Here is a 14113-nt window from a genome sequence, read left to right on the forward strand (position 1 = left end):
GTACAGTCTACCTAAAATTACTATAATTGTTGTATCATGCGTCATTCTGAAATTCAAATCGAGTAGATATCACGACCACCTGCATAAGCCGCCAGAGCGCAACGTGGCAGTGAACTGCTTTTACAGTGAAACTACAAAAACTTGTAACTGCTGCGGCTGGCTCCGTCTGTCTTTCTCTCTTTCAAGGTTTTTTAGCACTTTGTGAGCACGAGTTGTCTATCCATGAGTAAGAATATAATTTTTAAACTGTAAAGAACTCCATACAAAATAATAAATATTGAGTTGAAGCAAAAGTTCGTAGCATGTTTTCGCTGTGACAAAACGTTTTGAAATGAACAGAAGACAGAAATTAATCAGCAGGCTTAAGAGCCGAGACAACTTAAGAATGAAGTGAAATTACAGTGCAACCGAGGACAGAAGGGGTGAGGTGGTGCGTTGAGTTTTGTTTACCTTGCGTTAGTGCACACTCCGATTTGTGATCAGAGGTACATTCTCCAGTCTCTCCCTACGAAACGAACTCAGACCATCAGAGTGAATTTTCAATTCATAGTGAACAGTTTTCGAACTAGTTGCAAGTATGTACATGGTTGTTCATTGTAACCCTAACGCCTTCGACGTCGCCGAGAGACATGAAAATTTGTGAGGTATGTATCCTACTTCATTTTCCACCATCACTAGATCGTACTATTAACAGTAGAATATAACGCAGCACATTGACGTCGTTGTTTACATTCACAGAATGCCTGTCTACTATATTCAAGGAACTCTATAGTCAAGTTGTGGGTACATTGGTTGCTAAAGTGTCCCGGATCCTAAGCCTGTTATCAGCAATATATTCTCCTACATTATCTATGATTCTCTGCCAACGCGGAGTAGTTTTTCGATTACGTGTCTAAAGAAATCTGCTGATTTGTAGGTTAAAGAAGTCGTCAAGCCAAGTTTTCAAATCATCTGGGTTATCAAAAGAAGTTACCTTGAAGATTGTTGGATAGAGAAGGGAAAAGATGGAAATCTGAGGACGCAAGATCTATAGAATATGGAGGATGTGGAATCACTTCCCAACCCAGTTTCTGGATAGCTGCTTCCGCCATGTTGGCGGAATGCGGGCGTGCATTATCGTGTTGCAACAGTATTTAATACATCTTTCCGGTCGTTTCTCTTCACTTGCAGCCGCAAAAGTCTACGTTTTTGGCAATAAATGTCAGCAGTTATGGTTACATTCCTGAGAAGCAATTCGTACTACAAGACGCCTTCTTTAACCCACCAGACGCATAACATCATCTTCTGTGGATGGACACTAACTTTTGTGCGGGTGTTGTGTGTTGAAGGGACAGTACCATTTTCTTGCAGTGCTTTCTCCCAAGGCATTGTCCCCGTACATGGCAACAAATGTTTCGAGCTGCCTTCGCTCCTCTATTAAACAGAAAATTACGTTAGAAGTGTTCTTTTATCACCCCCACTTGATACTCCATTTTTTATCCCAGAAATAGCACAATCGTTCTTAAAATCCGCACAATTCAAGCTTATTTACAAGCACAACAATCCAAATAACAAATAACGAATGATAAATGATAAGCAATCTCTTAACAACGTAGTGTTGTGATGGCAAACAAAAACGCTACGAACTTAGGCATGAACCTAATAACAATGTATAAGTTATATTAGGCCTACTTCGACAAAAGTGTTTTACATCTGGGTCACAGTTGAGCATTCTCAGTTTTCATTTTCCCTATTTCTTCTCCATTATACAGGATGATTCATGAGGACTTGCCGTCCCTTACGGAGCTTATTCCCGAAGACATTCTGAGCAAAAGATGTCATACAAACATTTGTCCTAATCTCAATATTTTCAGAATTGCACTAATTTGGAGTTGTCTGTAAATTATTTCAGAATTTTAAGGGTAAAAGAATATTACAGATAAAGAATGAACTATTCAGGAGTATGATTTCTTTAATTAGCTAATATTCTGAAGCTAGAAATGTGTTGTGAATATTATAGTTGCTTCGTACAGAATTTTTTTTTTCAATTTCTAACTACAAAATTATATTTTGTCACGCATTTATTACAACAATTGTTACAATTCACGCCACTCTTGTAAATTGCTTAAGGATGTACAGCTGTCAAAAGAAAAAGTGGCCGCTCTCCTGAAACAAAGTTCCCTTCGGGTATCTTCGCTACAATTCGGAGACAGGCGATGTTACATGTTGTTGGATCACGTTGCCTGATATCTACAATTATAACTGAAGTATTCTGTGTGTTATCGATAGCATAATGGTAGCTTCAGGCCTCTTATTCATGAGGTCCTGCTTTCGACTACAACCACGTGCTTTTTTTGTTCTTATTTGTTCTGTTTTTGAGAGACACAAACTATACATAATGGCTCCTTTCTATTTTACGATTATTTTAGTAATTAACATCAGGTTCATTAATATATTATGCCATGACTTTATCATTATGATATTGTGGCTGCAAATGGAAAGAAAAAACATTTTATTCTCAATAAAAATATCTTTCGTGGCATAAACAAACAAATTTACTGGCGTCGGCCTTAAAACATTCAAACAATTAAGCGTTCAAAAAACAAAACAAAAAGCCACAATTCAATATTTAGTCTATCTTCCTCTTATCTCGATCATCTTGCAGTCGAGTGGACATGGAATCAACTAGTCTTTGCAAATAGCGACTGCTCTTAGACACGATATTCCAGGCATTCTGAACATACATACATAAGTGTTCTGTCCATGGGCAGGTCTTTCATTGCAAACCCAGCAATCTCCAGTCTCCGCATATGATCCACATATCATAATGTCTATTATTCTTTTCAACCAGAGACCTAACCAATTCCTTTTTCTCTTTCTAATCAGTTTCAGCATCATTCTTTCTTCACTCACTTTTTCAAACACAATTTTATTTCTTATTCTGTCTGTGCACTTCACACACACCATTCTTCTCCACATCCACATCAAATGCTTCAATTCGTTTCTCTTCATTTCGTCGTAATGTCCATGTTCCTTCCCCATACAATGCCACACTCCACACAAAGCACTTCACTAGTCTCTTCCTTAGTTCTTTTTCCAGAGGTCCGCAGAAGATCCTCCTCCTCCTTCTTCTTCTTCTTCTTCTTCTTCTTCTTCTTCTTCTTATATTAAAAGCTTCCTTTGTTCATGTTTGCAGTTTTTCTTGGGAAGGATAGGCCTAAATGCGGTTAACATCCCGTTGCTTTCCGCACACCACTATCTCTTTCGCATCTTATTAAATTCCAGGAGGCCCAAGAGTGGAGATGAGGAGTGGATTTGACTAATTGGGCCCTCCGGACTTCACCGAAAGTCACGGCAAGGGTTAAATATTAATTCTATCAGGATTTTTGACCCGATCAGAGACCGGGAAATCTCAATTAGCCTTTGCCCCCCGCATCCTGGACTAGCTTCTACGAGTCATCAGAAAATCTTAGAGTGTGATTGGGCCAATGTTTCCGAAAATGTTTCCACACTTTTGCCCTCGTAGCTCAGCGGACGAACGTCGAAATTTAGATGTCAAGGTCTCAGGTTCAATTCCTCGTTACTCCTTTTCATTTTATTGTGGTTCAAGATAGTATAATGTAATAATACAAAAAGAAAAACTAATAGCAGTATTATGCAACTGGATTTTTTCCAAACCTAATATTAAATTTATGTTATTTATATCGCTAAAGAACGATTACAATATAAATAACTTTAATATTATTTATAGAGTATCACTAAAGAACGATAACAGAATATAAATGATAAATATCGGTTTGTTTAATTAATACAAGATATTATATAATACGTTTTTAATTATCTAAACAAAATAACCTATTTTACAAAGAAATATGTTTATTCGTGTTATAATAATTACTTACATAAAATACAGATTATTTATATTGCGAAAGAACAATGACAAAAAAATAACTTGAATATTATTTATATCGCTAAAGAACGATAACAGAATATAAAAAACGTGAATATTATTCATATCGGAATTTCACAGATTTATTACAGATATATTTAAGAAATTGTAGAAGAATAGTAATTAGTAACAGTGTCCTATTTATTCTTCTTGGAGCCAAATTTGTAACTTTTAAAAGTGTGGTTACTACGTGGTACAGTCATTAAGGTCTAATACTGAGCGCATAGTGGCGTTGTGGTGCACTATAGCGCATAGGTGGCGCCATGGTATGATACCTTGTCAGTTAGTCTCTCGACCCAACAAGAGACAGTTGAGTGCATGCACTGTAAGCAGAACTACGGTCTTTGTTGTGACGGTGATTTGAATGCGCGCGTCGGAACTCGAGTATGTTGCAGTTTGAGCAACGGGCAAACGTCACGTTCTGTCAGAAATTAGGCGAAACTGCTATAACCGATCATAACTGGAGACGAAACATGGTGTTTCCTTTACGATCCGCAACTGAAGTGACAATCCGCCACCTGGAAAACGCCATTATTTCCACGACAGAAAAATCCGCAACAAGATAGGTCAAAAGGCAAGGTGATTCTTTAACAGTTTTTTTTTTATTCAAATGGAATTGTTCACATAGAATTCATCCCACAAGGTGCAATTGTAGACAAGATCCTCTACAAAGAGATTCTTGGCCGTTTAAGCAATTCAATTCGTCGTAAGCGTCCTGAGCTTTGGCATAGAAAGAATTGGCTGTTGCTACACGACAACGCCCCTGCACATCGCTCCATCCTTGTCCAAGAGGAACTTGCAAGGCAACAGGTCGCTGTTTTGCCACACCCTCCGTACTCACCTGATCTCGCACCATGCGATTTTTTTTCTCTTTCCCCTCATGAAATCAATCCTACGAGGGCGTAATTTTTATGCGGCCGAAAAGGTCATGACTGCCACAAGAGAAGCCGTACGGCATCTTCCTGCCAACATCTTTCAGCGGTGCTTCCAGCAGCTACACCAACGTTGGCAGACGTGCATAGCGGCCAACGGCGACTATATTGAGGGAGGATGTCGATCTGTTTAAGTGTACGCCGTATCACGCGGCATCTTCTGAGACATCCAGATTCTTGTGGGTGCCTACCCTTCAGGCGTCAGTGTCAGAACTTAATGACTGTACCACGTATGTTGAAGTGTATGTGTTGTAACGGATGCTTGATTTCTTATGTGAGTCAGTTATGGGATGCTTGATGTCGTCGCAATGTCGTAATTATAGTTTGATTGTGTTTGTGTGACTATTGAGTATTAATTTATGATATATGGTACGGAAAGCTGCATATTTGTGTTATAGAAGTGTTACGTATGTGTGTTGTTAATGTTTTTGTATGTTTCAAATTGATAACTGATATTTGTTTTGCAATCGCAATGCCTAATTTACGGATTGTTTATGTTTTGTTTACATCGCGTAAGCTAATTTAGTTTTCTTTTCCATTTCTCTTTATGCTTATCTTTCTTGTGTATGAAACTATAGCCCTACCATACATATGTAAAATAGGGCTAACCCCCATTGGAGATACAATAATAATAATTATTATTCATATCGTTATAAAACGATAACAGAATACAAATGATGACTTGAATTTTATTCATATCTCTAAAGAACGACAACAAAATATAAATAACGTGATATCCATTAATAACGATAACTGAATATAAATGATAATTTGAATAGCATTTACATCGCTAAAGAGCGATTAAAAATAAAATGAAAACTTGAAGAAGGCCCGAACCCACAACCTTTGAACCATTAAACAAGCACTCTACCACTGGTCTACGAGGCGCAGATATGGAACGCTTTCATAGTTCCGGAACTGCTTGTACAAGCACATGCATCGTGTAACATCGCCGCGACCCGAAGTGGACTTTGAAAATATTCGCTGTTCACGAGTACGGCCACTTTTTTTTTTTTTTTTGACAGCTGTACATTAGGATGCATAATTAAACTGTAAACAATCAAGTTCCAAAAGTCGTATGATTTGCAGCAATTTTCGTGATAAGTGCGTAAGAATGATGTAATTTTTAGTTAAAAATTGAAAAACAAAATCTATACAAAGCTATTGACAATACAATTTTAGCTTCAGAACACTAGCCAATTAAAGAAATGACACTTCTGAATAGCTCAATCTCTACATGTAATATTGTTTTACCCTTAAAACTAAAGAAAAAAGGTATTTTACTAACAACTTCAAATTAGTGTAACTCTGAAAATATTGAGATTAGGACTCATGTTTATGTGACCTTTTTTGCTCAGAATGTCTTCGAAAATAAGCTCCGTAAGTGACGGTAAATCCTCGTGAATCACCGAGTATATACTGTATATGGTATGTCTTTGCAAATTAAATCATATTAGTCTATTCATTATTCTTTAACAAATTAAAGGAGCAGTCCGCGATAAAATTCCATATTTCGATTATATTATAGGATGTTTACCAAAGTAATCTTTGTATTAACGGCGTTTGTCGCATCGCTCTACGCCTTTTAGTTTGCGAAATATTAAAAGTCTTACTGCAAGCTCTGACGTCATAACCACTGATCGCTTCATAAGACTGCATTGTAGTTCCGTTTCACATACAGCGCAGAACGAGTAAAATTATATTCATACGTTACAGTCAGTTATTATTAACACACTTAGGACCTATCACATGCATATACTGTAATAATAATAATAATAATAATAATAATAATAATAATAATAATAATAATAATAATTTACCCATTTTGAATTTCGTACTCATAGTGATTAGAACAACTTGGGTCTGGTAAGGGTTCAAACTGAAAAGGTTTAATATGTCGATCCATTATAACCTAAGCCTTCACTGAGTGAGTGAATGTATGTAGACGTGAAATATTCGTTATGAATAGACTGCAAGTACGTGTTTATCTCACGTCAACAATAAACTAGTACATGGTTTATATTATTATATTGCGTCATAGTTGTTTAGTCACACGGTTTAGCCACGAAGCTATGTTTGGGGGAACCTCTAAAACAAGTGGATCATCGAATTGCGGCAGTTGATAACCAGAACTACTTCCAAGACATTTTTCTGTATAGTATCTTCTCTCCACGCATTTTTCTTCCAGCTGTATGTTTTGTCTTCCACCCATCGTTTAGTGGCTTTAGAGTACTGGAGTCTGGAGCCAGTTACATTTCTTTTCACGTTGTAATTATGGTCCATTATCGCTATCATAGTTCTTGTTACCATTCCACCATATGGAAAGTGTTTTCTCTTAGGAGTGTAAAACAATCTCTCGTTATGGTATGATTCAAATTTGCTGGTGTGACAAAATTGATTAGTCTGATTTAGGTGTTTTAAAAGGGCAGGGTTACATACAACTTTTTTCAGAGCACTGTAATCGCTGGATCCAGGTTCGATCCATTCCCTCTCACTATTGTATGGGTGAATGTGTGCACATTTTTTGTTATGTCTCTGTTTCTCCCCATTCGTCTATATTACAAACATGATTTAACACAGAAATGAATCTGTCTTCTAAGTCGTCAGAATCACCTTCACATGCAGCACAAGACCACACAGGTGATTTATGATGCTCTCTTTCCACATTTGTGCGGCGGCTTTAATCTTTTTGTCATGTGCCAAATGTCAACTTGATAGCCCATCCATTCATATTTGGTCCTTATCAATTTCCTAATTCCTCTATGGCGGTCCGATAGAAAGAGGGTAATGTTCATTTTTTTCTTTTAGGCGATCTAGAACTTTTTCGCATGCTGCTTCGCCTACAATTAGACCTTTTTGCAGAACTACGAAGTCTATAATCTTATCTGAATCGAGATCCATTACACTGTAAGTCATAAATGTTGCACTGTAACTAGGTGAGTCAAATTGGCCATCACCGCGATTCGCACGTTTTTATCTTTTAGGGAATTGATAAGTTGTTCATGAATCTGAAAACAAGTACATCTGACTGTTGGTTCTACGAATTTTGAAATTATTTTATAAAATGTAGTCTTTCCGATGAAACATAGTTGTAAAGTTTTTGAAAAATTTTCAAACAAATTGTATCTTATATCGCACAAGTATAACGCAGAACTCACTGCTATGCTTCACCTCTGTTCGGACTCTCACTCCCAATTACGGGCATTCTGGCACACTGCATTAACTTTCAGCAATGGTCCTATTGTTTCTACCAAATATTTGTAAAAGAGGAATGACAAATATTACAGAAGAAAAACAAAATTTGTAACGCTGACCAGAAAAAAAAACACTTTTTGACTCCCTATTTACTTTCTGTTTCATGTGCAGCGTCCTCGGAACCTGATGAACTAGAATTTGAAGTTTCTAATTCTATTTGAAAATATGTCTCTAAGTCAATTTCTGCTCCCCACATCTGATTCACCACACACATTTCTTAGCGTCTCGCACCCTATCTCACACTGCACAACTTTGTTTATATTAGGTTCCCGTGAATTTTCAGCCTCATCGAGAACTACACACACGTCAATATTTTCAGCTATAGGTGCATCATTGCAACTTGCTATTGCTTCTTCGACAACTTTCTTTCATTTATAAGCAGAGGAGCGCGTAGTATCAGAACTTTCTTGGCGAGATTCTCCTTTCAAAAATAGGGAAGGGACAGAAGTTTTCTTAATTTTCATAGGAGTTCTATTGTCTTTCATTAAACGTCTTTTTTAGTAAAAACGATTCTTCAAAATCAGTTTCACGGAAATGACTGGAACACACGACAGTAGTTTTCGATAGTGTAAAACCTTTTCTGTTGATTTTCTTCACCCATGTTTTAAATCTTCGCAGTAATTTTTCTCTGTTCGGAAATACATGAAATGATACCCCTTCTTCATGTTTTGTTTCTGTTGTTCCCTCTGAACACGAAAAATCACAACACCACGATATTTTAAACTGTATTACGATACAATTTCTTCTGTTTAGTCTACTGTAGTTCAAAATCGTTCAATATAAAAGAAAATACGTCTACATAAAACCACAACATTGGTATGTGCTGGTTCGATAGTGTAAAACCTTTTCTGTTGATTTTCTTCACCCATGTTTTAAATCTTCGCAGTAATTTTTCTCTGTTCGGAAATACATGAAATGATACCCCTTCTTCATGTTCTGTTTTTGTTGTTCCCTCTGAACACGAAAAATCACAACACCACGGTATTTTAAACTGTATTACGATACAATTTCTTCTGTTTAGTCTACTGTAGTTCAAAATCGTTCATATAAAAGAAAATACGTCTACATAAAACCACAACATTGGTATGTGCTAGTTTTATGATTAAATGAAAAGCAAAGCATGACTTCACACAATTATAAGTAAGCCCGAAATTCTGTTCACGTTCCTACTACGGCGAGAGAAGATTATTTATTTTAATACAAAGCGCTGCGCTACACTCGCCGATGTTCTCGGTCTACTACGCAATCACACCAGTTCAGTGGCTGTGACGTCATAAGTTTTTTGTGCGGAGTCAGTAACTCAAGAACCATGCCTCGCATTGACATGCGGCAAACTACATTCTACTTAGATTGAAAAACGTGTTTGATTAAAGCCAACTTAATTTTATCGCGGACTGCTCCTTTAACCTTATAATCAGCCTAGCACATTCGATAAGTAGGCCCTAAATACATTTGATTCCAATGGTCACTATTCGTCGCTGACATACTGTTCACTAAAACATTTTTTCTTGAGGGGGAATACTGCTTTCCATTACAGCTGCCTCATTTAGGGCTGTCTCTGGAAGTTGAGGACTCTTCAGGATGCCTTTTTAAACATGTTCAAGTCTGCTTTATGGAGATAAGATCAAGTGAAAAGGCAGCCAATCCATTCTGCGAATACTATTCTCATGACGAAATTAATCACAATGGCAGCTCTGTGAGGGCGAGCACTGTCGTCTACTAAAGTGAAACCTGGACCTGTCAGTATAGCCTCCTGGAATGGAATGGAATGGAATTTCCGAGATGGAAGCACTATGGCCCAGCATTGCGACCTGTTCATAGTTATACTGTGACCTGTTATGATCTATTGCGCTAACCCTCAAGCTAGGCGCTTTCCCAAACCCACACCGACTAACTACACTAAAGTTCGCTGCGTACCCAGGTTTCGAGCAGGCAATCCCCCCTTCGTCCCTAGACCAGCCCCTTCCGTGCGTCGCCAGCCGGCGATCGGGGAATGCTATGAAATGATGACCAAATGAAGAAATGGTGACGGAATTATGTAGATGCCTAATATGGGGAAAAACGGGAGAATTCCGAGAAAAACCCTAATTGCGACCTTTTTCATTGAAAAATCCCAGATTGAATGAGACTCGGATCCAGGCCATCTGCGTATAGGCTGGAGGTCTGACCACTCAGCCACCGCAGGGGTTAGCCTCTTACTACGGCTGTCAGGATGTTCTTGTTCCTGTCTCTTGTCATATGTGCACAAGAGGGATAAGGCGTCCATGAATGATGCCACCCCAAAATATAGCATCACCTCTTCCCTGTTGGTGCCCTTCTCAGATGAATTAGTCTTGCATACGTTCACTAAGTCTTCTCTGCACTCTCAAAAATCTAATTTCTGAATGTAAACAGATGCGGACTCATCAGCTGTAAACGTGTGGTTCTATTGTGTCCTGGTCCATGCATGGTGATGCTTTGCCCACCTCATTCGGCCATTTCGAACGGACTTTCAGGAGTGTAGTAGATCTATCTCATGGAACCGTTACGGACGGTATAGTTGGCTATACTCATTACGGACAGTCTGCTATAGTGACTGGTTCATGTCGGAGCTTAAAGGCTTGTCGCGAGCCCACTGGACGGTAGGGGTACCTTCGAGCAGTTAGGTATACATAATGGTCTCCTCTGCGTGTAATTGCTCCTCACCTACCTCTACGGCAGAGGTTCCCAACCTGGAGCCCATCAATGATCCAAAAGGAGTCCGCGGAAGAAGAATTAATTTGAAAGCGATATTTAAATTAAGCTTAACTTCAACATGTTCTCTGATTTTTCTCAGCTTCTTGGAAAATTTATCTCAGACATTTGAGACAGAGATTTTAATGTGATCGTCCGAAGGACTTTTGTTACACTGCATGCTTTTTTTTTTAATTCTATAAATTTAATTCTGCAGGGTCCAATTTTAACAATATTCACCGTTCAGGTTAATGAAGCAACAATAATAAAACTTATGGTCTCGTCGAGCTACCAATCGAGAATGCGATTCACATCCCATTCTCATTGACTTTCGAGCTGCAACTTCGAGATCACAAACTAGTAACACTGACTACAAATTCATTCTGATCAGCAATGCAGGAACGGACAACCGTTTTAGCTTTCTGAAAATTGTCAACATATTTATGTAGAATCAAATATTGCTTACAGATAACACGCAATCGCAAACAGATGATTTGGAAAACGGTTTCAAACGTGAATTCTCTTTACACGCCAAGAAAGCGCTGGGGGAGATGTGGGGAGGAATGGAGTAGAACTCCATGCTTTCATGACCTCGGCACAAGAATAAGCAATGAAGCATCAAGTTCCAATCTCAATTTCTCTGATTAGGATAATGTCGTGTTATTTTGCAGGTTAATAATTATATTTTATTTATTTACCAGAGCTTCCTCAAATCAGAGGCTGCCATTAGACAAAGCATACAAAACAAAAACAAAAAAAAAAAAAAAACAAATAAACAATGAAAAATAACAGAGTAAGAACAATGACAAACAAGTAAACAAACAATGGAAATTAACAGAGTAGGAAAAATTGTAAAATCGATTAGGGTATCTGGTGGATGAAAAAAGTAAGGATATTTTTTAATTGTGGATTTCAAATTCCCGATTAATCTTAATTTTCTGATTTTATTACTAGCTTGTCCTATTCTGAAACTGTCGTGTTCGACTTTCAGAACTAACCAAAGGCCAGTTAGTTGGTAGAACCACATTTCAGCTAGTTCATACATACCTTCTAAGAATACTTGTAGCATTATGATCTGATATAAGCTCCATCGAGAAAGTTCCCTTGCAAAGGCACACGTTTCCGCAATGTAGACCCTAGAAAATCATTCCTGTAACAATCTGGTCATTCTATATACATGCAAATTAAGTCTGACGTCATATTGTAGCTCACCTGAGTTCGTCTATCATGGTTCATTAAGTTCTTGTTCCACCTGAAAGCGAACCCGCACTCTATAATTCGAAGTAACTCACAGTCAAAATGTATATAAAAATACAATTAAGTTCACCTCGACCTTAATAATGGGCATATTTACAGTAAATGAGTCACTAAAATGAGGAAAACAATATTCCAAAGTAATATAAAGGTAATGAATATTTTCAAAATTGAAATTCACAATGAAAACAAGAAATTTCTTACACTACAAACACCAACTGAGAAATATTAATAAGTAACCTTCATATTATGTAACATCTTGGAGGCGGTGAGGAACGTATTCTACCACAATTCATTTATTTGGGACTGATGTATTTTTCCCATTCTTCAAATCAGATTATAAAACAAGTGATTAATTTACTTAATGTAGTGAAAAGATTTAATCCAATTTATTCTGGTAGTTCAGATGCGGTTTTTATTACTTCACATGATTTAATAAACAACGTTATTTATGACGAATATAATATGTATATTGAATCGTTGTGAATGTGGAATATAAAATAATAATATTATACCAGACCTACCTCGAAGCAAAATAATTATTGCAGCTTTTTGTATGACAACAAATCACGACTTTCTAGATCAGCCGTCGGCAAATTTATATTTACGATGACATCACTGAACGCAACCCGCAATACATAAGATGTAGTATCAATCGAGTAGTATAGAGCACTACGGATCACAGTGGCGGATTCTCAACACAAGCATCTAACGTAGACAACACAATATTGATTTATACATGGATTTTTTATTGTGTTATTTTACGACGCTGTATCAACATCTCAGGTTATTTAGCGTCTGAATTATATGAAGGTAATAATGCCGGTGAAATGAGTCCGGGGTCCAGCACCGATAGTTACCCAGCATTTGTTCATATTAGGTTGAGGGAAACCCCCGGAAAAAAACGTCAACCAGGTAACTTGCCCCGCCCGGGATTCGAACCAGGGCCACCTGGTTTCGCGGCCAGACGCGCTGACCGTTACTCCACAGGTGTGTACTTTATAGATTGACAGATTATATTTTATTTCATCTTTATTTTTACTGTGCTACAACAACCTAGGAAAATACGTTACAAATTGCCACTCTTAATACAACTCGTAAATTTTCGCCTGCTAATAACTATCTCTATTTAGATATTACGGGCCGTATTCATAGACATTTTCAGCGCGGGCTTTCGGTGGATGATCAGCGTTTTTCGTATTCATAAACCAGTGTTAGCGATAGGATATGATTTGAATTCTGTAAAAGTAACCAGTGGATAGCCGGGGCTAGCTTAGTACGCTCGTAGCGCGTGCTGCGAAATGTCTATGAATAGCACTCGTTCAGAAAACAAGTGTTCCGAAATATAGTGAAAATAGAGCCAAACATAGCAGCTATATAGGGTAGCGGCAGGCGACCTATAATAGGAGTACACATATTTTCTATGGAGAGCATTTTAAATAAATCTAACCCAGTCTGGTGTGCTATACATGACAACGTTTTATGTCCCCATTTATTTCCACCTCTCTTAACAACACATTACTCCAGCTAGTAGACTTGTTTAAAGTCGTATTTCGAGTCTCGTATGTTACTGCAGATACAAGTTACTTTATGTTCAAATTCATTCCTTCCAGAGTGATGCATTGGAGTTAAATCGCTCGCTTGAACTCGGTCGAGTGTCGCACCCTCGAGTGAGATACGACCGGTCGTGATACGCTCGTAATAAATAGAAGCACATTACAAGGTCATCTCATCAACATGTCTTATCTTGTATGGAAGGCGACAGATAAGATACACATATGTTTTGCTCGACGGTAAAATAAGGCTTTATTTTCTGCGTTTATGACAAACGTTTAATGGAACAGTCAATGGAACGTACCAAAACAGGAACATGAAGTTATAAATAAAATAGTATGATAAACTTCGATATACAGTTATTATTGCTAGTTAATAATTCTGATGTAGTTTATGCTGTGGGCAATTTTATTGTTTATGGTGGCTGTACTGTTTACTTTATTTTTCCTGAACGTACCCTGATCTTCTCCTCCGCTGA

General features: G+C 37.7%; 1 protein-coding gene across 1 annotated transcript in view; it reads right to left on the bottom strand.

Moving 5' to 3' along the window:
- KrT95D (phosphofurin acidic cluster sorting protein KrT95D) overlaps nucleotides 1-14113 on the bottom strand; it is a 1059178-nt gene that overhangs the window by 963441 nt on the left and 81624 nt on the right. The gene's annotated exons all lie outside the window — the stretch shown is intronic.

Source organism: Periplaneta americana, chromosome 1, assembly GCF_040183065.1.
Source record: "Periplaneta americana isolate PAMFEO1 chromosome 1, P.americana_PAMFEO1_priV1, whole genome shotgun sequence".
In the NCBI taxonomy this organism is placed as follows: Eukaryota; Metazoa; Arthropoda; class Insecta; order Blattodea; family Blattidae; genus Periplaneta; species Periplaneta americana.